We start from the raw sequence: 11,811 nt of genomic DNA on the forward strand, positions 1-11,811 counted from the left end.
TAATTTGGAAACTGTATCTTGATATGCCTGCTTTTGTTTTGTTTTATCTCACTGAATATCAGAAACCCTTTAATAAAAATATAGTAGTTCTGGATCATTTCCTTTTCTCCAATGAATATGTTATTTTGCTTCTGTTAGGGTGCTAGAATAAAAACAGATTACTTTAATCTAATCAGTGAAATTAATCAGTGACTGATCTGATTGGGAATTAGATATCAATTTCAATATGACCAGGTCTATTTCTGGGCTAATTCCTAGACATAGTTTTTTAGAAGTCCCAACTGAAAGCTTAGGATATTTGTATTAATCAGGTCCTCCAGAGAAACAGAACCAGTAATTTATGTATCAATAAAAGAGATTTATTATAAGGTTCTGTGGCTCATGGAATTAAGGAGGCTGAGAAATTCTGTGATCAGCTGTCTGCAAGCTGGAGACCCAGGAAAGCTGACAGTATAGTTTGAAGGCCTGTGAGCCAGAAAGTTGACAGTGTAGGTGTCAGCCCAAGTGTGAAGGCCTGAGAACCAAGAGCACCAAGGACAGTAGAAAAACAATGTCCCAGCTCAAACTGTGAGGGAGAGAAATTTCAACCTTCCTCTGCCATTTTGCTCTGTGCTACTTATAAACTGGTGAACAACTTGGAAGGAAAATTGCTCAGATCGTTGGGCTAATTCTCTTTCTCTCTTCTTCCCATAATCAGGTCTCTCATCAGACTGTAGAATGTAATGCACAGCTTTTCTGGATTTTAGCAGCTGCTTTTGGTTTAGGGTTAGCTCCTCCTCACCTGCTACTTAGTAAATAGTAAATGTCTCAAGGGAAAAACAACCTAGTATGTGGGGACACTCAATGAGTTTCTCTTCTTTATGAGCTCTTAGCTCTCAAGTTCTAGTTTCCTTAGTAGGTCTTTTATGAACTCAACTCAATTTTTAAAATCTAGCTTTTCAGGACACCTGGGTGACTCAGTCAGTTAAGCATCTGACTTCTCATTTTGGCTCAGGTCATGATCTCAAGGACATGAGACTGAGCCCCATGTTGGGCTCCACATTCAGCAGAAGTTTGTTTATTTGTTTCTAAAACAAATAAATATCTTTTAAAAATATATATATATAAATTAAATTTAGCTTTTCCAGATGTCCTCTATGGGAGCAGAAGTCTACTACATGCCCATGCTTAATGCCTTACTTTTTTTTTTTTTTTACTGACAAGACCAAACTGTTTAAAGATAATCTTTATAGACACAAATGACAGTGAAAACAGTATAAGATATAACTACCCTTACTATTAACTATGAGACCAATTAAGATACATTATAGAATTCCCAAGTTATAAAAGACAAACCTATTATAGGGACTGGTTTTACTATCATTATTACTGGTCAGTGTGTATTTGAAAATTAAAAGTTTCTATAAAAGTATGTATTAACACAAAGGCTAATGTTTATTCTACAGGTGTATACATGTTCAAACTAAAGTTAAAATTTCTCCTTAGAAATTCATTGCAATAACTTCTATGCTGGTATTCTTTTCCTCCTTTAGTTTTCAGTCTAGAAATCCATTTCAAAGCTATTGAGTAAAAGTTAGCATGTGTTATGGGTGCCAATAGCAAAATGTCTGCTACAGAACTTCATCATTTCTTTCCCTCTATTAGCTAACGTTTGCATTCTGAACATAGACTCACAACTGGGTTTCTAATAAGAATTAGAGATCACAGATTTCTATAAAGTGTCTATGAGCTCATAGGTCCCTGGTCACACAGCAGCCTTTATCTGAGGATTTTAAGATCACATTTACTTCTTACTATTTTATTAGTTTGCATTTTGTATTTCGCTTGTTGGTACTCACTAGCTTCCCTTCATGCTTCTCTGCTATTTTTCCCTAGCCCTGGTATAGTGGGAATCCCACTCCTCTCTAGTTTGGTGGACCAGATTACAGTTTTACATCCAAACAAGAGCAAAAGTAAATATGAGAACCACGAAGTGCTGGGAAATTCACTCCCAATACCACATTTGTTAAAATCATTTGTTTAAAAATGTTCGCATCTGTTGCTTGGCACTGATCCTTAAGCTTCAAGACCCCTACCTTCTTAACTAATTATCCTCATGTCAAGTAATCAGTTGTAGTTGATTGACTCTATACTCATAAAACTCCCCAAATCTAAGTCCCTCAAAATAGAGGGAAACAACTGGGATTGAATTAAAGAACTTTTCTCAATTCCACTATTAAAGAATAGGCATTTAAAAAGTAAAGAAAAGGCACAAAAGGGAACATAGCAGATATGGTGTTGTGAGAAAGCACTGTAAGAGCTTATTATCTCCGAAACCCTGCCCCTCGCCCCCCGCAACTGATCACACTGCTCCTGCCACAGATGAAGACCATGTATAATTCCACAGCACGGAATAAATGAGCAAGGGGAACTGTAAACAGTCTGTCCAACCAGAAGCAATAGAGACACAATGCAACCAAGACACTGCAGACCCCGTTGCCCACTGAGCTAATATAATCCACACTTGGCAAGGAGGAATTCTCACTGCAGGGCTTTCCTGCCTAAAGACACAAGTTCCCCTGGAGAAAGGCGGTGGGAGAGGGGAGAGGAGGACAAAAGAAGGGAGGGAAACTATTGCTGTAGGAGAGACCCACAGTGAGAAGTAATTGTGTGTATTCCCTCTGCCCCAGAAAAGCCAGTTTGGGAGCTCTTTCTATGGAAATGGAAACCAAAGTGTAAGGATGGATGTAAGATGTTCACTGTGGCATAATTCATTGTATTAAAAAAAAGCTGGAGGGAAAACTGGAATATCTATCAATACAGAAATAATGGGAAAAATTATGGAATTTCTACAAAGAAATATTAAGTAGCTATTAAAAATAAGAAATTGGATCAATTAGACTTATATGTAGAATAACGTACATAACAAATAAAATGAAACAAATAACAGTGAATGGTATTATATGATCTCATTTACATATGAAATAGAAAATAACTCTACATATTTGAACATAAAAAAGGAGCGAAGGAATTCACACTTAAATTTTAATAGTGGATCTGTCAGGAAGATGGAGGGGGAGAGGAAGTGGAGATTAATAACATTTTCTTTATAGACGACTGTTTTACTAGACTTGTTACAATGAATGTGTACTGCTTTTATAATTTAAAAATGTAATAAGTTAAAAATATAAAAAGGATTTATTGACTTTATAAGTACAAGCAATGCCAGACCCCAGAGTTCAGTGGGATGTGTAGTTCTCTGGCATTTGCTTTAAATTGATCCTGTTGGGCAGAGGTAAATAGTAACTTCTGCTCTCGAAGACAGGCCTCTCCTTGTGTCCCCCAACAACACCCAATTAAAGCATAGACTTGATAGTGTCCCTGGAAAGGGGCGTTGGCTGTGAAATGAAAGCTATAGGTACCCCTCCAAAGCCTCAGCCACGGGGCTTCCCAAGGCGCTGCCTGAGCCAGTGAGCAGCCGGCAGACTCACAGATAATAGAACAGGCTTTTGTCTGGAAAAACCCCACTACTCCAACTCCTGACAGCCTTCGTTGGCTCCTGTTCCAAACTTCAGAGAATAGATGCACAAGGCTGGCCCAGCGTCTGCAGGGATAAACATTACACTCTGTGGGAAAGAGGCTGCCGCCCAGTTTTGAAGCATCCTGTGTTAGCACTTTGGGGAATGTTTCTTTGAGGACCACTGGAAGTTAGTTGTTGGCTTTCCAATTGTTACCCACAGGATAGAATTAAGGCCCTGGAGGAGTGACACTGGCTCAGTATTTGCATTTGGTTTCATGCTGACAGAAGCTTCCAGAGCTTTTGAGGGGTAACAGATATATGATATTCAACAATAAAGAAAATAATGTGCAGAAGCTAGCAGCCTTTGAAGAATTAACTTTTTTGATTACTCATTCATCTTTCAACATCTTTTCTCTTCTTGTACAATCCTACTGTCCTCCACCAGGCCTCTTCTTCTCCCTAGTTAACCTCTTTAATAGATTTTTTTTTTAAAGATTTTATTTATTTATTTATTTGACAGACAGAAATCACAAATAGGCAGAGAGGCAGCAGAGAGAGAGGAAGGGAAGCAGGGTCCCTGCCGAGCAGAGAGCCTGATGTGGGGCTTGATCCCAGGACTCTGGGATCATGACCTGAGCCGAAGACAGAGGCTTTAACCCACTGAGCCACCCAGGCACCCCTTTAATAGATTTTTTTTATTCAATGTTTTCCTGATTATCATAGAAATGCTAGAGAGTTCATGGAAAATATGGTTACATTTTTTTAAAAAAAGTAATCACTTAGAATCCTACTGCTGACAATATTTTAGAATACTTTCTTTTTGTCTTTATACTTACTTTTTCTTTTTAATTCTTTATTTAAATTGAATTTAGTTAACATATACTGTATTATTAGTTTCAGGGGTAGAATTTAGTGATTCATTAGTTGCACTGTTATTAGTTGCCACTATTCTCTTCCCTTCCCTGTCTCTTGATATTACCATTTCTGCTCCCTCTTTATTGGATCTTCTGGGTTTATCCTAATAGCATCCAAAAACAGGCAGCCATCACCAGCCTGGACACAATCAGAGAATCATCAAAATGCCCATTTGGAAAAGACACTCAATTAAGCATGCATTCTGTTCACATGTTCAGAGAAAATACTATAGCTAATGTGGCCTTTGGGAGACTCCACTTCATGGGAAAAAACCAGGAATGTATCAGATTAGAGGCAAGAAGGACCTTGTTGGTCTAGAGTCTTGCTTGTCCAATACTTTAGACACTTACCACACCGTCAGTCCAGGCCACATCTTCGGGCCCTTACCATTTCCCTAGTTAAGACACCTGCTTCTGTCTTCTCTCTCCAGGTCTCCCCAGTTACCCTTGGAGAATCAGGATGAATAGGTGGCAGTGCCAACTGACTGTCTGACATTCCAACACAGACAGATGGCAGTGGGAAAGCCCAGAGCACTATTCCCTGGGTGTTCCCATTGTCCCTCTGGAACAGGTACCCATGAGAGCAAGAGAACAATTCCAAGCAACAAAACCCTGGGCAGAATCTTGGAGTTTATCTACGAGGCCCTCCCATGCTCTTCCTTGTCCTCCTACCAAGAAATCACTTCTCTCCATAAGAACTCCAGAGCTTCCTGCTAATCTATATCTATGCAAAGCTCCCCACTGCAGAACTGAAAACTGAATTCCTCTGAGGAATTCTTCTTCTATCACTTCTACAATGAGCTCTTCCTTATCACAAACATCATAAAGTACAGATGCTGATAGGCTTAACACCCCTATCTCCTTCCCTATTTTCATGACAAACTAAAAAGGCAACATCTTGGGGACACTTTTAAATAGGAACTTACAATATGAAGGGAGAACACAGGTGGAAAGGGGCCAGGCAGTTCAGCCTATAGGTTATCAATCTGCATGACCTCCAACCTTCTACTGTCAGTTGCCCCTCTGGTCACTGCCCAGTAGCCCGGTCAAAGCAAGCCTGAGTTGTGCAGCGATGGTCTGACAGCCTCACTGCTGGGTCCTCTGTTGCCTGGCAACCCACATCTTCAGTACACCAACCCAGATTTGGGTTCAGGTATTAAAGGGGTACTCAGACCCTCTCACCTGGCCCTATGAGGCAAAGTGGTCATGGGGAAGAGCAAGGATGCAGCACACAGTCTACAAATTTAATTTGAGTTGGCACATTCTGAGTATATGTGAGGCAAGAAGGTAGTTGGTGAGAACTGTTTCTGGTCAATCCTAAGAGTATATTGAATGCATCTATTCTACCTCCTTTAGAATAGAATGCACATCTCTAGGCTGAACTGGACACAGCCAGATATTCTGGAAGTGCCTTGGACATAAACAGACCTCAAGGCCTTGCTTGGGTTGGATGCATTTCCCAGGAATTGCTTAAATTTTGACCCAGTCTCTGGTCAAAAGTTACATGGTTCCCTACAACAAACAGACTGAAGTCCACACTCTTGTGTTCTCCACAAGCTGGCCTATAGCTCTCATGCTTTATCTCTTACTGCAAACCTGCCCTGACCTGACCCTCCTCACCTCTTCACCTCACTCAAGCCACACCAGCACTCTGGCCCTGACTCGAACACCCAATACTGAATACCAGCTCGAGTTACTCTCTTTGAGGGAATGTTCTTCCACACTACAGCTGCCAGTAAAAGCACCACACCTCCTCCCGAGCTCTACTCAAAAGACACTTCTTCCTTGGAGGAAAATAACAATCACTCCTGAAATAGCTAGTTCTCTGCTCTCCACCAGGAAATCCTGGCTAGCCTCCACGCCTTCCCCACAGTTTCATAACAGGTGTGATAATTGTAGCACTCAGTATAGTTGTCATGTATAAGGCCTGTCTACATCAGTGTCAAAGGGACTATGTCTTTTATAGGCCGGTTCCTTCATGCTTCCATCTGGAATGAATCCCACCTTCATTAATTCTTCCTCACCTCTAACAGGTTCTTTGCACAACCCCTTCTGGGTTCACACCTTTAGCAGTGCTCTATTAACAGGTCTTTCTTTTTTGCAATCCATTTTCTTCAACACACACCCTCTTTCTCTTGATCCAGACATTACTAATACCCATTTTTCTGTTTGCTCATCCTCCCCATCCCTGCAAAGCAGGGTACACTGCAAGGTGGGGTTCAACAACATGGGATATTCTCTGGCTATATCATCTATCTCTGAGTACCTCATGATTATGACAAGTGCCTCAGAAAAACACTTTGAGAAATCTAGATGGAAACCAATGCCCCATGGAAACACATAAATATTTTATCAGGCTCTGAACAAGACTCTTGCTCATAAATATTTAAATTCCTTGATAGCATAATGTTCAGTGGCTGATTAGAGTCAACTTGTACTGAGGTGGGGAGCTGAGAGGAAGAAGGAATACAACAGCAATGATGCAGGCATTCTACAGAGTTCCTTTTAAGGATCTAAAAACACTGAAAATCCTCCTGAGGTCTCCCCAATTTGCAGACATTCATTTTCCAAGTGCTCTCCCTCTGAAGTGGAAGGTTGGTCAGTGCCCATTGGAGTGGTCTTAGAGAAGGCACTCACTGGGCTGCAGGCAGGCTGCTACTGCATCACAGCCCCAGTAACCTTGTCATACTTCTCTCAGCACTGGTGGCACAAAGAAGATTTTCAAATTACGTACACAGGACTCAAGATGAGGCAGACCCTATAAGAATCTTCATGGCAGCTTTATTTAAAATGACCCCAAACTGGAAATAACCCAAGTGCCCATCAGTAAGAGAATGGGTAAGCACATGGTAGATAGTCGTATGAAGGAATATGATTTTGGAATAAAAAGAAATGAACAAAAGATACACTAAACAGCATGGATGAATCTCGGACATCATATTGAGCAAAATGAAGTCAAATGCAAAAGTATGTCAGAGTGAATGCTTTTATATGGATGTTTAAGAACGCAAAACAAATCTACGAAGATAGGAGTCATGACAAAGTCTGCTTCTGGATGGTAGGGATGACCAGAAAGAGACACTGGGGAAATTTCTGGTGTTACTTTTTTTTTTTTTTTTTAAATCTTGTTTGGAATGTGCATTTGTCAAAACTGGCCGAACTTTTAGCACAGGATTCAGCTTCAAAACACCGTGGGTGGGGGGGCACCCGGGTGGCTCAGTGGGTTAAGTGTTTGCCTTCGGCTCAGGTCATGATCCCTGGGTCCTAGGATTGAGCCCCAAATCCGATGGGCTCCCTGCTCAGTGGGGTGCCTGGCTCTTCCTCTCTTTTCCACTTGTGTTCTCTCTCACTATCTCTGTCTTTCTCTCAAATAAATAAATAAAATCTTTAAAAAATAAGTGCTGTGAGGATAAAAGAAGCCACTAATCTCCAGGATCATCATTAACCTATAAATTATTGATTGACCCAAATTACCTGAAAAGACGTCTAGTATTTTACCAAGGGTTCTGAACCTTTATGGGAGTTAGTGCCTTGTTGTGTCACTTAATTATCTAATTAATTCAATAATTATTTATTAATTACTTATACCAAACAGGAGCACAGCGATGAACACAACAAAAAATTTCTTGTCCTTATGGAGCTGACATTTGAGTGGGGGTATATTGGACAATTAACAAAGAAACAGCTATATTATATAACGCCAGATAATGATAAAGCAATGAAGAAATAAAGCAGGGTCAGAGGACAGGGAGTGAGTGACAAAGGCACGTTTTGGATCAGGTGGTCAGGGAAGGCCTGATCAAGGAGGTCCCATCTGAAAAAAGATCTGAATGAATTAAGGACAGAAGCAGTGCAAGTATCTGAAGGAAGAGTGTTCAGGCAGAAGGAAGAACAAGAGAGGGAAGAGTGACAGACTATGAGGTCAAACAGGTCAGATTGCATAAGGCTTTGAAAGGTAAACCTTGGAAGAAAGTGGATTTTATTCAGAGTGTAAAGAGAACCATTAGCGAGTGTTAAGCAGGGGAGTAATATAATCCAACTGATGTATTAAGAATGGGAAAAAGAAGGAAATTAAGACATCCGCCCGATTCCTAGGGAAGGGTCAGAATAAGATCCAGATTTTTCCCCTTCGAAATCTTAATAACCTTTACACATCTATTTCTTAAAAAAAAAAAAAAAAAGCTTTTATTTATTTATTTTAGAGAGAGAGAGCACAAGTGGGGCAGGACAGAGGGAAAGGGAGAGAGACTCTCAAGCAGACTTTCTGCTGAGGGCAGAGCACGACTTGGGGCTCGATCTCATGACCCTGAGATCATGACCTGAGCTGAAACCAAAAGTCAGACATTTATCAGACTGCACCACCCAGGTGCCCCCATGCATCTATTTCTTAACCACCTTCTGATTCAAGCTCTGTCTGGGGCCAGATCACATATTTCTGGATTTCAAACTCTGATTTTCATTAACAAGTTTATACCTCAAGATAAAAATTGAGGTAGGTAACTTCTCTGTTGGAAATTTTTTCATAATAAACTGTTCTAGTTAAAGAAAGGAGAAGTAGGGGTTTGCATCCTTTATCAGGCAAAATTAATCAGCAACTAAATATGAATGTTGTAATTCTCAACAACTTTCTGTAAAATAAAGGTTCTGACTTTTAACTAAATGTGGAACATTTCTTCCAATCATTTCAAATCCAACTTCTCTGCCCGAGTGAGTCCATGTTCCACTGTCTCTGGCAAGTCAGAGCCTTGGTGCTTCTTTCTTCTCTTCCCACTGCCTCCAATGACTTTCTGAAAACCTACAAGCAAGTGCCATTAAATGTGAATTTGTGGGGGTGGGAGGGCAAACTCCTTCAACCCCCTCTGGAAATGCCCTTATGTTCAGACAACACAAAAGGAAACATTGAAATCCTCAGCAGGAAACAAACTGTAAGCATCTATTGTCCTCCTGAGAGAATCTCCTTCCCTTAATCATTATTTTCCCTTTTTTGAGAGCCTTCTAGTCTGGAAGTCTGTGGCCTCATCCCCTTCACCCCTAAGATTCCCCTAGGCCACAATTCTTCTTTCACTAGACCTGACTTTCTCTATCCCCAGGCTACCATAATTCAGCCTCTGACCAGGTTCAACTTAGACTTTATTGAGGGAGAGGGGGAAGCTAAAAGCTGGTGGTAGAAGAGGAGGTGAAACGAGCACTCCAGAGACAATGGTGGCCCTGAAGTGGAATTAGGCTGCCAAAATGGAGACCAGAGAGCCCCCACCCCCACACTTCCAGAACCACAACTCAAGTAAAGCCTGCCAACGCATTTTATTCTCCAGACTCAAATGGACTTGCTGCTACCCAAGCCCACAAGAAGGCCTTCTGTGCTGAATATCGCCATTGATGGAGAAAAATTAATTTTCCTTTGCAGGCCTTGCTACCTAATACGACTACTCAACAATTTTTCCAGCTTTTAATCTATACCCGAAAATGTTTTGCTTTTACTTAGGGATGCCATAATTTAAGTCCTCTACCAAGAAAGACATTTCATTACAGGCTAGGATATAATTTGCCTGCTATTCATGCATGCTTGTACCAAGAAAACCAACAAAGGGAAGAGTAAGCGCATGCCATGACCTCTCTCCCCACAGATTTCTATTCTGCAATGTTAACAAAACTCAACTTTCAAAACAAGGTTCATCTTCGGCAGCAGCATGAGTATACTTAGTTATACACCATTCAAACATCTAAGAGGTGGCCTCTAGGTAAGTTGGAAACGGGCGCTTGCTGGGGTTCCCGGGCGATTCTTCTCTGCAAGTTCCCGGGCGATTCTTCTCTGCCCAGAACAAGGCATTTTGACAGGCAATGAAACCTCTGTTCGGGACCTCACACTTGCGGTGAGGGAGCCCATCCCCCCGGCCAGCCACCCTGCACCCTGGGGTGAACACAGGAAGGGAGACAAGCTCCGTGGGGAGGCTGTGGAAAACTGTTCCAGGGTCTCTCAATTTCAGCAGCGTGTCGCTCACTGAACAAAACTGAACAGCCGCAGCCCCCCTGCCCACCAAAGACCAGTACCCTCCCCACTCCTCTCAGGAAGTTGCCGCCGGCACTCCCGGTGAGCGACGTCGGGCTCGCCTCCAGTTCCGAAGACAGCTTCTTAACCGTTTCCAAAGAAACCGCACAGATTCTGGAAAGGAGAGCAAGCCCTTCCCCTTTCCACTTCTCGCATGTAAGTGTTTGATGTTTTGTGGATACATAGTGTCCACAGAGAGGTCCTACAAAATCCCGAATTTGGGATCCTCGAGGGCGCGCGGCTCACCTCACCAGTCTCCGACCGCGGAGAAGCGCCAAGCCCGCGTCTGGCGGCGGGATGCCCGCGGTCCTCGGGTCTCTCGCGGGTTCGCCGGGCTGGAAAGGACCTGGAGGGACGGGGGGCAGGGCAAGGGCCAGGGCCAGGGCGGGCGGCCGCGCCCATCGCCGCGCCGGGGGCCGGGCGTGGAGGCGGCGGGACGGCGGCGCCTACCTCTGCGGTCTGCGCGGGGCGCGCGCGCTGCCCTCCCTGGCCGCCTCCGGCCCGGGCGCTGCTGAGGCCGCGCCTCCCGCTCCTCCCCTGGCGCCGCCCTGCGTGGCGCGCCGGCCCCCTGCTCAGCCAGGGAGGCCCGCACCGCCAGGGAGCGCGAACCCGCACACCCCATGCGCCGCGCTCTCCGTCTACCCGCGGCTGCAGGGGCAGCCCCGCCTCCGCCCACCCGGCTTCGAGACCCTCCGCCCGCGGGAGACTTGCCCTCTGCGCCCCGGCCCAGCGGGCGGGGTCCACACTGGCCAGGAACAGGCTGGAAGGTTTCCACGGGAAAGTTCCTTTTTTATTTCTGGGGTGGAGTCACCGAGTAGTGTGCTTATTTTATGCTCTCTAGGTTTTCCAAAGTCTTTACATTGAGTTCGTACTTATTTTATAATCAGAAAGACAAGGGCGTTACTTTTTCCAGGAATGCTAAAAGTAAACCACAAACGAGATGTCCATCCATTCAAAGATGTGTGAGCCTCCGTGCTTAAGACACCCCGAAGAAGTCATTGGTTGGGAGATCTGGAAAGGGTCTCAGGAATCTGTTTAGATTTTTCATATTTCCATTTATTCTATTTTAAAAATCTCAGACGCATTTATGCTGGTTGGGAAATGCCACACATTTACGAGTGCCTTGAGGAAACCCTTGGCTGGCCAGGGGACAAGGGAGGAAAGCCAGGTGGGGCCGCTCCCACCCCAACCAGATGGTGGTGACATTCCTAGATGTCTCATACATGAAGTTAATTACCCAGAAGAATCCTTTTCACAGGAAGGGTTCTACCCAGGAGGAAAATAAGAGGAAACACAGATAGCCAAGGATTATCTCAATGCAGTTGAGCAAAAAGCCGGATGGTCTAAGAACA

The 11,811-nt window shown here is 43.4% G+C and overlaps 1 protein-coding gene across 3 annotated transcripts in view; it reads right to left on the reverse strand.

Moving 5' to 3' along the window:
* GPR156 (G protein-coupled receptor 156) overlaps window positions 1-10,929 on the reverse strand; it is a 99,714-nt gene extending 88,785 nt beyond the window's left edge. For all 3 annotated transcript variants that reach the window (XM_047726024.1, XM_047726006.1, XM_047726016.1), the window contains exon 1: window positions 10,706-10,929. The gene's annotated coding sequence lies outside the window, so the exon portion shown is untranslated. The remainder of the gene's footprint in view (window positions 1-10,705) is intronic.
* Between the last annotated feature and the right edge of the window lie 882 nt (window positions 10,930-11,811).

Source organism: Lutra lutra, chromosome 1 (assembly GCF_902655055.1).
Source record: "Lutra lutra chromosome 1, mLutLut1.2, whole genome shotgun sequence".
In the NCBI taxonomy this organism is placed as follows: domain Eukaryota; kingdom Metazoa; phylum Chordata; class Mammalia; order Carnivora; family Mustelidae; genus Lutra; species Lutra lutra.